The sequence below is a fragment of the Macaca fascicularis genome, chromosome 3, assembly GCF_037993035.2.
Source record: "Macaca fascicularis isolate 582-1 chromosome 3, T2T-MFA8v1.1".
Classification (NCBI taxonomy): domain Eukaryota; kingdom Metazoa; phylum Chordata; class Mammalia; order Primates; family Cercopithecidae; genus Macaca; species Macaca fascicularis.
Window position 1 is genome coordinate 90,220,437 of NC_088377.1, and position 14,563 is coordinate 90,234,999.

A 14,563-nucleotide genomic window follows, 5' to 3' on the forward strand; every position below is an offset into this window, starting at 1 on the left:
CACAGTCTGATGGAAAAGTGGGAAAACAACAATCAACTCACAAATAAATAAAAATCTCCAGTATCATAGCAAAAGATATTCATAGCCATTCCACTTACAATCAAAAAGATGAATATTATCACAAAAAATTTTTTTTCTCACCAGATTGGAAAACATTTAAAAGATAACTATTCAATACTCGCAAAGGTGGGGTGAAATAGACACTTTCATACATTGTGTAATGTCAATCAGAAACAATCTTTTAGGAGAGCAATTGACACTTTCTGTATTTTAAAATCTTAATAGGCTTTAATTAAGTTTTCCTGTTGGCAGAATTTAATTCACAGAAATCTTCTACAAATATGCTGAGACATAGGTATAAAAATATTCATGGCAGAAAATTTGTTTTGATTTTCTGCTGTACTTTAGATGTTTTATAATCAACTTTATTCATTTATTGATTTTTTTAGAGACAAGGTCTGGGTTTTGTTGCCCAGGCTAGAGTGCAGTGGCAGAAACATACATAGTTCACTGTAAACTCGACCTTCTGGGCTCAAGCAATCCTCTCACCTGAGCCTGCTAAGTAGCTGAGGCTATAGGCATGAACCACTGCATCCAGCACCTAATTAACTTTATTGAAGAATGACTTACATATAATAATTATATATATAATAAATTATAATATTCTTAGCCAGGTGTGGTGGCATGCCTGTGGCCCTACCTACTTGAGAAGCTGAGATGGGGAAATAACTTGAGCCCAGGAGTTCAAGGTTACAGACAGCCATGATGGGCCAGGCGTGGTGGCTCACTCCTGTAGTCCCAGCACTCTGAGAGGCTGAGGTGAGTGGATCACCTGAGGTCGGGAGTTCAAGCCCAGCCTGGCCAACATGGCAAAACCCCGTTTCTATTAAAAATACAAAAATTAGCCAGGCATGGTGGCACACACCTGTAATCCCAGCTACTCGGGAGGCTGAGGCAGGAGAATTGCTCCAACTCAGGAGGCAGAGGTTGCAGTGAGCCAAGATCGCGCCACTGCACTCCAGCCTGGGGGACAAAGTGAGACTCCATCTCAAAAAACAAAACAAAAACAAAAACAATACAGTGAGCCATGATCACGCCACTGCATTCTAGCTTAAGCAACAGAGCAAGACCCTGTTTCTAAGAAAAATGCACACACACACAGTATATACATTATATAAATAAATTAGCTTATGTAAATAACTATATATAATACATTATATATGATTTATGATACGCTATATATTATTTCTATAAATACATTAAACTGTACAATTAAATAAATTTTGACAGATGTATACACCTGTGAAATTGAGAGACAGGACTAGCTGGATTTCCCAGGCCGACTAAGAATTCCTAAACCTAGCTGGGAAGGTGACCACACCCACCTTTAAACATGGGGCTTCTAACTCAGCTCACATCCAACAAATCAGGCAGTAAAGAGGGCTCACTAAAATACAAATTAGGCTAAAAGCAGGAGGTAAAGAAATAGTCAAATCATATATCACCTGAGAGCACAGGGGAAGGGACAATGGGATATAAACCCTAGGCATTTCAGCTGGGAATGGGCAACCCCCTTTGGGTCCCCTCCCATCGTATGGGAGCTCTGTTTTCACTCTATTAAATCTTGCAACTGCACACTCTTCTGGTCCATGTTTGTTATGCCTCAAGCTGAGCTTTTGCTCACTGTACGCCACTGCTGTTTGCCACCATCACAGACCTGCCGCTGACTTCCACCCCTCTGGATCCGGCAGTGTGTCCGCGGTGTTCCTGATCCTGCGACATGCCCATTGCTGCTCTCGATCACGCTAAAGGCTCGCCATTGTTCCTGCATGGCTAAGTGCCTGGGTTTGTCCTAATCGAGCTGAACATTAATCCTGGGTTCCATGGTTCTCTTCCGTGACCCACGACTTCTAATAGAGCTATAACACTCACTGCATGGCCCAAGGTTCCATTCCTTGGAATCCGTGAGGCCAAGAACCCCAGGTCAGAGAACAAAAGGCTTGCCGCCATCTTGGGAGTGGCCCACCCCATCTTGTAAGTGGCCCACCACCATCATGGGAGCTCTAAAAACGAAGACCCACCAGTAACATTTGGTGGCCTCGTCTGGGGATTCTCCAAAGCAGTGAGTAATATTGGACCACTTTCACTTGCTATTCTGTCCTATCCTTCCTTAGAATAGGAGGAAATACCAGGCACCTGTCGGCCAGTTAAAAAAAATTACCATGACCGCCGGACTTAAGAAGGGAAAAGGCTTTCTAAAACCCCCAACCCTTCCGGGTTGGGAGCAGTGGTCTGCCTGGAACCAGCTTCCACTTTCACAGTTTTCCTGGGGAAGCCGAGGGCCAACTAGAGACAGAAAGCTGTCATCCCAAACTCCTGGCATTGGCCGGTCAAAATCATGGTGCAGCCAGAAGTCTCTACTCAACAGTTGCCCATGCGTGTGCCCCTACCTCTCCTTCTGACCTATACCTCCTGGGTCCCAACCACGACTTTTTTAAAGTGTAGCCTCAAAATTCTCCTTACCTCTGAATCTAGTTCCTCCCACCCCTGCCTCCTATGTACTAATGCTTCAGACTTTCACTTTCTCTCCCAAGTATTAGAGCAGGTTGCATCTCCAAAGGGATCTAAGGAAGCTCTACACTGTGTCCTTAGGCATCTAGGCTATGAACCCAGGGAGTCTTGTCCCTGATGCCCCTCCCAATATACAGCTCTTGACTTGGGCAGTTATGTGAGACCTGTTTCCCACCACCCTTGCCAGGATCCCAAGTTTGTAAATGGCTAGGATTCCTCTCCCATTGTGTGAGATGCTCTCCACCCCCAATTTCTACCCAGCTTCCCCCACTGCAATACAATCTCCAAGCCTCGGCTCCTTGGTCAGGGCCTTATAACTGATGACCCAGTACTTTAACAACTGGAACTAGGTCTACGACAACATAATAGATGAGGATGAAAGCGAATTGAGTAAATTAAAGGGAGGCACATATTCCTATAGTGACAAATGGGGGCAACAAGCAAACGTCCTTCTACTGTGTTCCCAAAATCCATCTACCGCGAGAGACAGAGGGGAAAGAGAAAGAGAAAAGGGAAGAGAGAGAGAGGGGAAAGAGAGAGGAAAAGAGATAAAGAGAAAGATATACAAGTAGTTAAAGAAAAAATAGTGTACCCTGTTCCTTTAAAAGCCAGGGTAAATTCAAAACCTGTAACTGATAATTGAAGGTCTTCTCCTGACCTTATAATACTCCAATACTACCTTGTTGTCAGTGTAAACAAGGGCGTAGCCTGAAAACACTGAGACCACTGACAACCCATAGCCTTCCTATCAAAAATCCTTAACCCAGTAACCCACGGATGGCCCAAATGCATTCAATCGGTAGCGGCAACTGCTTTGCTAGCAGAAGAAAGTAGAAAAGTAAAACGTTTAGAGGAAACCTCATTGTGAGCACACCTCACCAGTTCAGAATTCTCCTAAGTCAAGAAAAGCAAAATGCAGCTTACTAACTAAAAAAATCTAAAAGTATAGGGCTATTCTGTTAGAAAAAGGTGATTTAACACTAACCACTGAAAATTCCCTTAACCCAGCAGATTTCCTAACAGGGGATTTAAATCTTAATTACCATACAAAGGTCTGACCAGACCTAGGAGGAACTCCCTTTAGGACAAGACGATAGATGGTTCCTCCAAGGTGATTGAGGGAAAAAACACAATGGGTATTCAGTAATTGATAGGGAAACACTTGTAAAAGCAGAGTTAGGAAAACTGCCTAATTGGTCTGCTCAAACATGCAGAGCTGTTTGCACTCAGCCAAGCCTTAAAGTACTCGCAAAAAAGCAAACCCATCTTTTTCTCCTTGCCCTCCTCATAGGAAAAAGGCACAGAGGATAAACAGGATTCATCTCTCATATCTTGTACCCAAAAGGACTTAATCTGGGGCAACAAAAAGTTTAAGGTTGATAATTAAAGCATATTCCTACAAAGGAAAGAAGGACAAAGGCCCTAGTGGGCAAAAACTCTATCTCAATCCTGACTCAAAAGGTTACCTACACCCTCTCTGAAACGAAGTTGCATAAGAACTGTTGTTTATGGGAATGCATCTTGATGGGGCAGCTGGGATGTTATTGTTTGGGTGAGGGAGAAAGGACAAGATGGAGGAAGGTGAACAAGAAGGCACAATCCATGTTGCTTCCGGGTTCTTCCTCACCAACTTTCCCACACACGGGAGAATGCAGCCCGCGCCCAGGAAGATGCAGATCAACCGAGCATGCGCCAGGTGACATCAATCCGAAGAGATCGAAACTTACCCAGCCACACCTATGGAGACGCCCCTATCACGCCCTTATCCCGCCCACTGCCCTCCCCCTTCCAGTACCAATGCATAAAAGTCCGCTGCTGGCAGGTGCTGGCATGACTTCTTCGGCCCCTCCTATTTGTGGACCGGAGAACCTCACCCGAGAGCGCTGGTGCGACTTCCCTGGCCCCATACCTGAGGACTGGAAAACCTCGCCCAAGAGTGTGTGCATATTTGCAATAAAAGACTGCCGCTTTCTTATGTACTTTGGCCTCATGTTTAATTATTTAGCTCTCCTAAATTAAGTATTAAATTAAGTATTAAATTAAGACAGTTATGAAATACTCAGGAACCCAGCCCAGCTCTAGAACTCACCCCTGAGCGCAAAGGCAGTGTCGGGCACGCTGGTAAAGGATCACTAGAATCCAGCAGCCCGAACCCCTTTCTTTGTGGTCAAGAGAGGCAGGAAAAGAGGTGCAAGACTGCTACATCAGTGAGCATAACTAATCCGATAAGCAGAGGTCCATGGGTGGTTATGCACCCTGGAAACGAACTCACCTCTGAGCACAAAGGCAATGTTGAGCACACTGGTAAAGGATCACTAGAATCCAGCAACCCAGACCCCTTTCTTTGTGGTCAAGAAAGGCGGGAAAACAGGTGCAGGTTTGCTACATCAGTGAGCCTAACTAATCCGATAAGCAGAGGTTCATGGGTGGTTACACACCCTGGAAAGGAATAAGCATTAGGACCACAGAGGACACCTTAGGACTAATGCTCATCAGAAAATGACTAGAGGTGCTGGCATCACTATGTTCTTTTTTCAGATGGGAAAAGTTCCCCTAAGGCAAAAACGCCCCTAAGATGTATTCTGGAGAATTCGGCCCAGTCAGTGTATGTACCTTTTTTCCCTGTCAGACTTGAAGCAAATTAAAATAGACCTAGGTAAATTTTCAGATAAACCTGATGGCTATATTGATGTTTTACAAGGGTTAGGACAATCCTTTGATCTGACATGGAGAGATATAATGTTATTGCTAGATCAGACACTAATCCCAAATGAGAGAAGTGCTGCCATAACTGCAGCCCGAGAGTTTAGCGATCTCTGGTATCTCAGTCAGGTCAATGATAGGATGACAACAGAGGAAAGAGAACAATTCCCCACAGGTTAGCAGGCAGTTCCCAGTGTAGACCCTCACTGGGACACAGAATCAGAACATGGAGATTGTTGCCACGACATTTGCTAACTTGCATGCTAGAAGGACTAAGGAAAACTAGGAAGAAGTCTATAAATTATTCAATGATGTCCATCACAACACAGGGAAAGGAAGAGAGACTGCCTTTCTGGAGAAACTAAGAGAGGCATTGAGGAAGCATAGCTCTCTGTCACCTGACTCTATTGAAGGACAACTAATCTTAAAGGGTAAGTTTATTACTCAGTCAGTTGCAGACATTAGAAAAAAATTTCAAAAGTCCACCTTAGGCCCAGAGCAAAACTTAGAAACCCTATTGAACTTGGCAGCCTCGGTTTTTTATAATAGAGAACGGGAGGAGCAGGCAGAACAGGGCAAATGGGATTTTAAAAAAAAAGGCCACCACTTTAGTTGTGGCCCTCAGGCAAGCGGACTTTGGAGGCTCTGGAAAAGGGAAAGGCTAGGCAAATCTAATGCCTAATAGGGCTTGCTTCCAGTGCGGTCTACAAGGACACTTTAAAAAAGATTGTCTGAATAGAAATAAGCTTCCTCCTCATCCATGCCCCTTATGTCAAGGGAATCACTGGAAGGCCCACTGCCCCAGAAACCACTAACCAGATGATCCAGCAGCAGGACTGAGGGTGCCCGGGGCAAGTGCCAGCTTATGCCATCACCCTCACAGAGCCCCAGGTATGCTTGACCATTGAGGGCCAGGAAGTTAACTGTCTCCTGGACACTGGTGCGGCCTTCTCAGTCTTAGTCTCCTGTGCTGGACAACTGTCCTCCAGATCTGTCACTATCCTAGGGGTCCTAAGGCAGGCAGTCACTAGATACTTCTCCCAGCCAGTAAGTTGTGACTGGGGAACTTTACTCTTTTCACGTGCCTTTCTAATTATGCCTGAAAGCCCCACTCCTTTGTCAGGGACAGACATCCTAGCAAAAGCAGGGGCCATTGTACACTATAATTAGGAGAAGGAAAAAGGGTAAATATATATACAGACTCTAAGTATGCTTACCTAGTCCTCCATGCCCACGCAGCAGTATGGAGAGAAAGGGAATTCCTAACTTCTGAGGGAACACCTATCAAACATCAGGAAGCCATTAGGAGATTATTATTGGCTGTACAGAAACCTAAAGAGGTATCAGTCTTACACTGCTGGGGTCATCAGAAAGGAAAGGAAAGGGAAATAGAAGGGAACTGCCAAGCAGATATTGAAGCCAAAAGAGCCGCAAGGCGAGACCCTCCATTAAAAATGCTTATAGAAGGTCCCCTAGTATGAGGTAATCCCCTCTGGGAAACCAAGTCCCAGTACTCAGCAGAAGAAATAGAATGGGGAACCTCACAAGAACATAGTTTCCTCCCCTCAGGATGGCTAGCCATGGAAGAAGGAAAAATACTTTTGCCTGCAGCTAACCAATGGAAATTACTTAAAACCCTTCACCAAACCTTTCACTTAGGCATTGATAGCACGCATCAGATGGCCAAATCATTTACTGGACCAGGCCTTTTAAAAACTATCAGTCAGATAGTCAGGGCCTGTGAAGTGTGCCAAAGAAAGAATCCCCTGCACTTCAGGCCATACATTTCAATCCCTGTATCTTTAACCTCCTCGTTAAGTTGTCTTCCAGAATTGAAGCTGTTAAACTACAAATCGTTCTTCAAATGGAGCCCCAGATGCAGTCCATGACTAAGATCTACCACGGACCCCTGGACCAGCCTGCTAGCCCATGCTCTGATGTTAATGACATCCAAGGCACCCCTCCCGAAGAAATCTCAACTGCATGACCCCTACTATGCCCCAATTCAGCAGGAAGCCGTTAGAGCAGTCGTCAGCCAACTTCCCCAATAGCACTTGGGTTTTCCTGTTGAGAGGTGAGACTGAGAGACAGGACTAGCTGGATTTCCTAGGCCAACTAAGAATTCCTAAGCCTAGCTTGGAAGGTGACCGCACCCACCTTTAAACATGGGGCTTCTAACTCAGCTCACATCCAACCAATCAGGTAGTAAAGAGGGCTCACTAAAATACAAATTAGGCTAAAAGCAGGAGGTAAAGAAGTAGTCAAATCATATATCACCTGAGAGCACAGGGGAAGGGACAATGATTGGGATATAAACCCTAGGCATTTGAGCCGGGAGTGGGCAACCACCTTTGGGTCCCCTCCCATTGTATGGAAGCTCTGTTTTCACTCTATTAAGTCTTGCAACTGCACATTCTTTTTCTGGTCTGTGTTTTTTACAGCTCGAGCTGAGCTTTCACTCACTGTCCATCACCGCTGTTTGCTGCCTTCACAGACCCACCACTGACTTTCACCCCTCCAGATCCCGCAGGGTGTCCGCTGTGTTTCTGATCCAGTGAGGTGCCCACTGCCACTCTTGATCAGGCTAAAGGTATGCCATTATTCCTGCATTGCTAAGTGCCCGGGTTTGTCCTAATCGAGCTGAACCCTAGTCACTGGGTTCCATGGTTCTCTTCTGTGACCCACGCCTTTTAATAGAGCTGTAACACTCACCGCATGGCCCAAGGTTCCATTCCTTGGAATCCGTGAGGCCATGAACCCCAGGTCAGAGAACAAAAGGCTTGCTGCCATCTTGGGAACGGCCGCCACCATCTTGGGAGCTCTAAGAATAAAGACCCGCCTGTAACAAAATCACCTCCACAATCAAGAAAGAGAACTTTCCAGCACCTAAAACTTTCCACTTGCCCTTTGCAAACTACCTCTTCCTCAATTTCCAGCTTCAGACATCCACTGGTCTGCTTTCTGTCACTATAATTTAATTTTCATGATCTAGAATTTTATATAAATGAAAAACGTATGTACTTTTGTGTCTGGCTTCTCTCCTTAAGCATAATGATTCTGAGTTTCATCACGTTGTTGCATTTTTATGAGTATACTCTACTGTACGGATATACTACATTTGTTTATACATTCAGCTGTTGATGGACACTGAATTGGTTTTTAGGCTACAGTGAATCAAGATGCTATGAACATTTGTGTACAAATCTTTGTGAGAACATGTCTTCATTTCTCTTGTGTAAATACTTAGTGGAATGGCTGAGTTATATGGTAAGTGCATGTACAGCTTTTTAAGTAACAGCCTAAACAGATTTCTAAAATGCTTGTACCACATTGTGTAAGAGTTACATATGTTCCACATCTTTGAAATATAGGAATTGTTCTTTTTTTTTTTTTTTTTGAGGTAGAGTCTCACTCTGTCACCCAGGCTGGAGTGCAGTGGCGTAAACTTGGCTCACTGCAACCTCCACCTCCTGGGTTCAAGCAATTCTCCTGCCTCAGCCTCCCAAGTAGCTGGAATTACAGGCACCCACCACCATGCCTGACTAATTTTTGTAGTTTTAGTAGAGACAGGGTTTCATCATGTTGGCCAGGCTGGTCTCAAACTCCTGACCTCAGGTGATCCACCTGCCTCAGCCTCCCAAAATGCTGGGATTACAGATGTGAGCCACCACGCCCAGCCATGGAATTGTTCATTTTTTAATGTTAGCTGTTCGAATGGGCATATAAAGGTTTCTTGTTGTGGTTTTAATTTGCATCTCACTGATGACTAATGATGTTGAATATCGTTTCATGTAATAGTTGGCCATTTAATGAAGCAAAAACTTTTAAACCGAATTCATTTAATATCAGGCAATGGAATTTTACTTTTATTATCTGATAAGACACTCAGAAAGGACTTCTAGAGCATATTTAAGTCAAAATCAATGAGTGAGTTTTAAATCATTAAGAGCAGACTGCCTGGATTCAACTCCCTGCTCTACTATATACAAGCTCAGTGACATTGCATGAGGTAACTCCACTTATCAAAGCTTCCCTTTCCTCATCTGAAGCACCTGTCTCATTGAGTTTGCAAGTTTTAAATGAAATGTTGTATATAAAGTGTTTAGTACACTCCCTGGCATAAAGTAAATGCTACTAAAAGTTGCAATTGTTATTTTTATTTTTTTAAAGACGGAGTCTAGCTCTGTCACCCAGGCTGGAGTGCAGAGGCACAATCTCGGCTCCTTGCAACCTCCACCTCCTGGGTTCAAGTGATTCTCCTGCCTCAGCCTCCCGAGTAGCTGGGATTACAAGTGCGTGCTACCACATCCAGCAAATTTTAAAATATTTTTTGTAGAGACGGGGTTTCCCCATGTTGGCCAGGCTGGTCTTGAATTCCTGATCTTAAGTGATCCGCCAGCCTCAGCCTCCCAAAGCTCTGGGGTTATAGGCATGAACCACCACACCTGGCCTGCAATTGTTATTACTATCATCATTACTATATATGTATTATACAGTCACATGATCTATTACAGCAAATAACTTCTTGTTTGAAAACAATAATCTTAGTATGATTATTCTAAGGAACAAGAAAAAAATCATTTCTTAATGCACTATACTTAAAAAGGATATCTACAGTCAAATTTTGCCTATTTGTGAAAGAACTGATGGGCTGGGTGGGAGTAGGGGATGATTACAAGGCATAAAACAGTTGGAAAAGGCATAAATTGTAATGTAATTTGTTGAAATATATTGAGCAGCTTGTATATCTCTCTGTCTTTTTGGCCTCTAGTATGGAAAGCTATTATGATGATACAGCTGGTCAACCATGCAAAGAAGTATAATTATAATGAAGCTGCCATCAATTCTATGCTTGCCAAAGCTGCTTGGTAGGACTCCCCTGGTACTTGGCCCTGGGGTTTAGACGACACAAATAAACTTGAGCAACACCAGAGCAGGGATAATTGACAGATGCCCACACAAGTGGCTCATCTGTGTGACAGGAATCATGGCATCTCTTCCCACCCATACTAGCCAACTACTGAGATTAAAAAACTTTTTTAAAGGCCAAGTCACAAAACAAACTGCTCAAACAGCAATATGAAACAGAAACCTTTGATATACACCAAAATAATTTTTTAATTTGATGATTCACAGAGAACTTAACCACCAGACCTTATGCACGAAGAGGCAGAAAATGGGCCTCGCTTAAAAGCATGCACTCTTAATCTGCTGAAGCTTTATCTGTAACAGCATGATGTTTCCTTTCCAGCATGTGTCCAAAGTCATGGAAGAAGCTCTGTTCCTAACAACCTAGTTTGACAGGAAATTTTAGGAGTTGATGGTACCTGGAAAATTAGTATCCACTGGAAGACATTCCAGGGAAATTATAATTTGGGAGTCACCAGGCAATAATTGTTTTCAATTTCTAGGTTCATGGGAAATAAGAAACGAGGTTCGTGGAAAAGGAGAGTAAAAGATCTTCATGGACTCAAGGAGGCTTCAGTTCTGTTCATCATGGAAATTCATGAGTATGTATTGACATAATTACAGATTAATTATTGTCTCATCATCATCCACTTTATTCCTCTTTAACACAATCACTCACAAAAGAATCACATCGAGATGATAATTTTTAATTAGATTTCTTTTTCTGAAATCTCTGGAGGCAGAGGGGACATGAATTTTCAGCATCAAATGTTTATGCATAATAAAAAATAAAATAGGAATTCACCTTCCAATACAACTAATTAATATTAATTTTCTGAAGCCTCTGTTACATTAATAAAGTAAATAAAAGAGACACAATAAAAACAGAAAAAAAAAATCCTCAACTTTTTTTTTTTTTTTTTGAGATGGAGCCTCGCTCTGTCCCCCAGGTTGGAGTGCAGTGGCGCGATCTCGGCTCACTGCAAGCTCTGCCTCCCGGGTCCATGCCATTCTTCTGCCTCAACCTCCCAACTAGCTGGGACTACAGGCACCCGCCACCTCGCCCGGCTAATTTTTTGTATTTTTAGTAGAAACGGGGTTTCACCGTGGTCTTGATTTCCTGACCTCGTGATCCGCCCGCCTTGGCCTCACAAAGTGCTGGGATTACAGGAGTGAGCCACCGTGCCTGGCCAAATCCTCAACTTTTGCAATTAATTTCCATATTTTCTCTTTACATAAACAATTCAGACCAGGCGCGGTGGCTCACGTCTGTAATCCCAGCACTTTGGGAGGCCGAGGCAGGCGGATCACAAGGTCAGTAGTTCGAGACCAGTTTGGCCAATATGATGAAACCTTGTCTCTACTAAAAATACAAAAAAATTAGCCAGGCGTGGTGGCAGGTGCCTGTAGTCCCTGCTACTCGGGAGGCTGAGGCAGGAGAATCACTTGAACCCAGGAGGAGAAGGTTGCAGTGAGCAAGCCAAGATTGCGCCACTGCACTCCAGTCTGCATGACAGAGCAGTCTCCGTCTCAAAAAAAAAAAAAAAGAAAAAAAAAATTCAAGGGTCAGGCATGGTGGCTCACACCTGTAATCCCAGGACTTTGTGGGGCCCGAGGTGGACAGATCACCTGAGGCCAGGAGTTCAAGACCATCCTGGCCAACATAGTGAAACCCCGTCTCTACTAAAATACAAAAATTAGCTGGGCATGGTGGCTCACACCTGTAATCCCAGCACTCTGGGAAGCCAAGGAGGGTGGATTACCTGAGGTCAGGAGTTCGAGACCAGCCTGGCCAACAGGGTGAAACCCCATCTCTACTAAAAATACAAAAACTAGCCAGGTGTGGGGGCACACGCCTGTAATCCCAGCTATCTGGGAGGCTGAAGCAGAAGAATCGCTTGAACCTGGGAGCAAGAGGTTGCAGTGAGCCGAGATTGCGCCACTGCACTCCATCCTGGGCGACAGAGCGGGTCTCCATCTTTAAAAAAAAGAAAATTATTTTATGGTTTCTGCCTTTGGTATTGTTTCAGGGATTCCCAAGACCACCCATATTTTCAGTGATTTGCTAGGAGGATCCACAGGACCTAATCATCTGGTTGTATACAGAGCTAAGGTTTACTACAGCAAAATGACATATGACAGGACCAACGAGAGGAAAAGACACAGGTAGAGATGGAAAAAATTCATGCCATGCAAAGGCTGCTTATGTTCTTTTGCTCTCATGGAAGGCCACATCAGGTATGCTTCTTTCTCCGGCAACAACAAAAAATAGATATAGAAACATGCAAAGTTTGTGCCCAGGGAAATCTATTAGAGACTCAGAACCTCGGTTTTCAATGAACACTATTTACATAGGCACTGTCTGCATACCATGTACCACAATTCCAGACTCCCTCCCAGAAGAAAGGTAGGTGTTTACCATTGTTGAAGCACAGAAACCATACCCTAAAATGTAGGCATCACAGCAGCCTCAGAAGCCAAAGCTTTTCTCTGACCTCCTGCCTTCCTATCTCTCAGTCCCATTCTCCTCTGAGGATAGCTATAAAAACTAGAATTCAGCCAGGAGCGGTGGCTCACACCTGTAATTCCAGCACTTTGGGAGGCCAAGGTGGGCAGATAACAAGGTCAGGAAATGAGACCACCCTGGCCAACATGGTGAATCCTCCTCTCTACTAAAATACAAACGAATTAGCTATGCGTGGTGGTGTGCACCTGTACTCGGGAGGCTGAGGCAGGGCAATCGCTCGAACCCAGGAGGCAGAGTGCAGTGAGCCGAGATCACACCACTGCACTCCAGCCTGGCAACAGAGCGAGACTCAGTCTCAGAAACAAACAAACAAACAACAACGAAAAAAACAACAAAAAACAACAACAACAAAAAACAACTTCTTCCCCAACAAGGGTCACAAAAACCAGAACTCTTTTCCCCAATGCCAGCCACAAAACTTAAAAATACTACTCCAATTGTCTCTCTGCCATATCTGTGTAAAAACCGGCCATAAAGAAATTATCTGACCAGACGTGGTGGCTCACACCTATAATCTCAGCACTTTGGGAGGCCAAGGCAGGCAAATCACTTGAGCCCAGGAACTGGAAACCAGTCTGAGCAATATGAGTAAATCCTGTCTCTATTAAAAAAATACAGGCCGGGCTCGGTGGCTCACACCTGTAATCCCAGCACTTTGGGAGGCCAAGGCAGGCGGTTCACGAGGTCAGGAGATCGAGACCATCCTGGCTAACATGGTGAAACCCCGTCTCTACTAAAAATACAAAAAATTAGCCGGGTGTGGTAGCGGGCGCCTGTAGTCCCAGCTACTCGGGAGGCTGAGGCAGGAGAATGGCCTGAACCCTGGAGGCGGAGCTTGCAGTGAGCCCAGATCGTGCCACTGCACTCCAGCCTGGGCGACAGAGCGAGACTCCATCGCAAAAAAAAAAAAAAAAAAAAAAATACAAAAGCAGGCTGAGGTAGGAGGATCACTTGGGCCAGTGAGGTCAAAGCTACAATGAGCTGTGATCATGCCACTACACTTCATCATAGGCAATAGAGCCAGACCCTGTCTCAAGAAATACAAATTTAAAAAGAGATCTGTATTTTTCCTTGCTTTCTATTTTCCTAAATATTTCACATTTTCTGCAAAATGTATCCATCATTTTAACAATTGAAAAAAATACAAATATGTAAATGCTAGGGACATAAAAAATTTATTTACGCATTTTATTTATTTATTTTACTTATTTATTTATTTATTTATTTATTTGAGACAGAATCTTACTCTGTCACCCAGGCTGGAGTGCAGTGGCACCATCTCAGCTCACTGCAACCTCTGAGCCTCCAGTCGAGCAATTCTCCTGTCTTAGCCTCCCAAGTAGTATGGCCTACAGGCGCACGCCAAACACGCCCAGCTAATTTTTGTATTTTTAGTAGAGATGGGTTTCACCATATTGGTCAGGCTGGTCTCGAACTTCTGACCTCAGATGATCTGCCTGCCTTGGCCTCCCAAAGTGCTGGGATTGCAGGCGTGAGCCACCACACTCAGCCATATTTACTCATTTTTAAATAAACTTTTAGTCTTTGTATCTGGAAAACAATATTCATACTCTGTTTTTCTTCATATAGAAATAATCTGTCAGTAATGTTATTATTTTCAGTGAAAATGTTTATAAGCATAAGTTAATGCATTAATACCTGTGTTACACTTGGGTGAGGAATATTAGTCTACAAAGAAGTAAATATGTATAAAACATTTCTCTTGTGCTTGACTACCTTGCATAATTGGAAATGAAAATACCACTTTTTTTTTTTTTTTTTTTTTTTTGATATGGAGTCTTGCTCTGTCACCCAGGCTGGAGTGCAGTGGTGCCCTCTCGGCTCACTGCAACC

General features: G+C 43.9%; 1 protein-coding gene across 11 annotated transcripts in view; it reads right to left on the reverse strand.

The window, feature by feature from the left end:
- The window catches only part of SUGCT (succinyl-CoA:glutarate-CoA transferase), a 752,487-nt gene that overhangs the window by 711,096 nt on the left and 26,828 nt on the right, over positions 1-14,563 (reverse strand). The gene's annotated exons all lie outside the window — the stretch shown is intronic.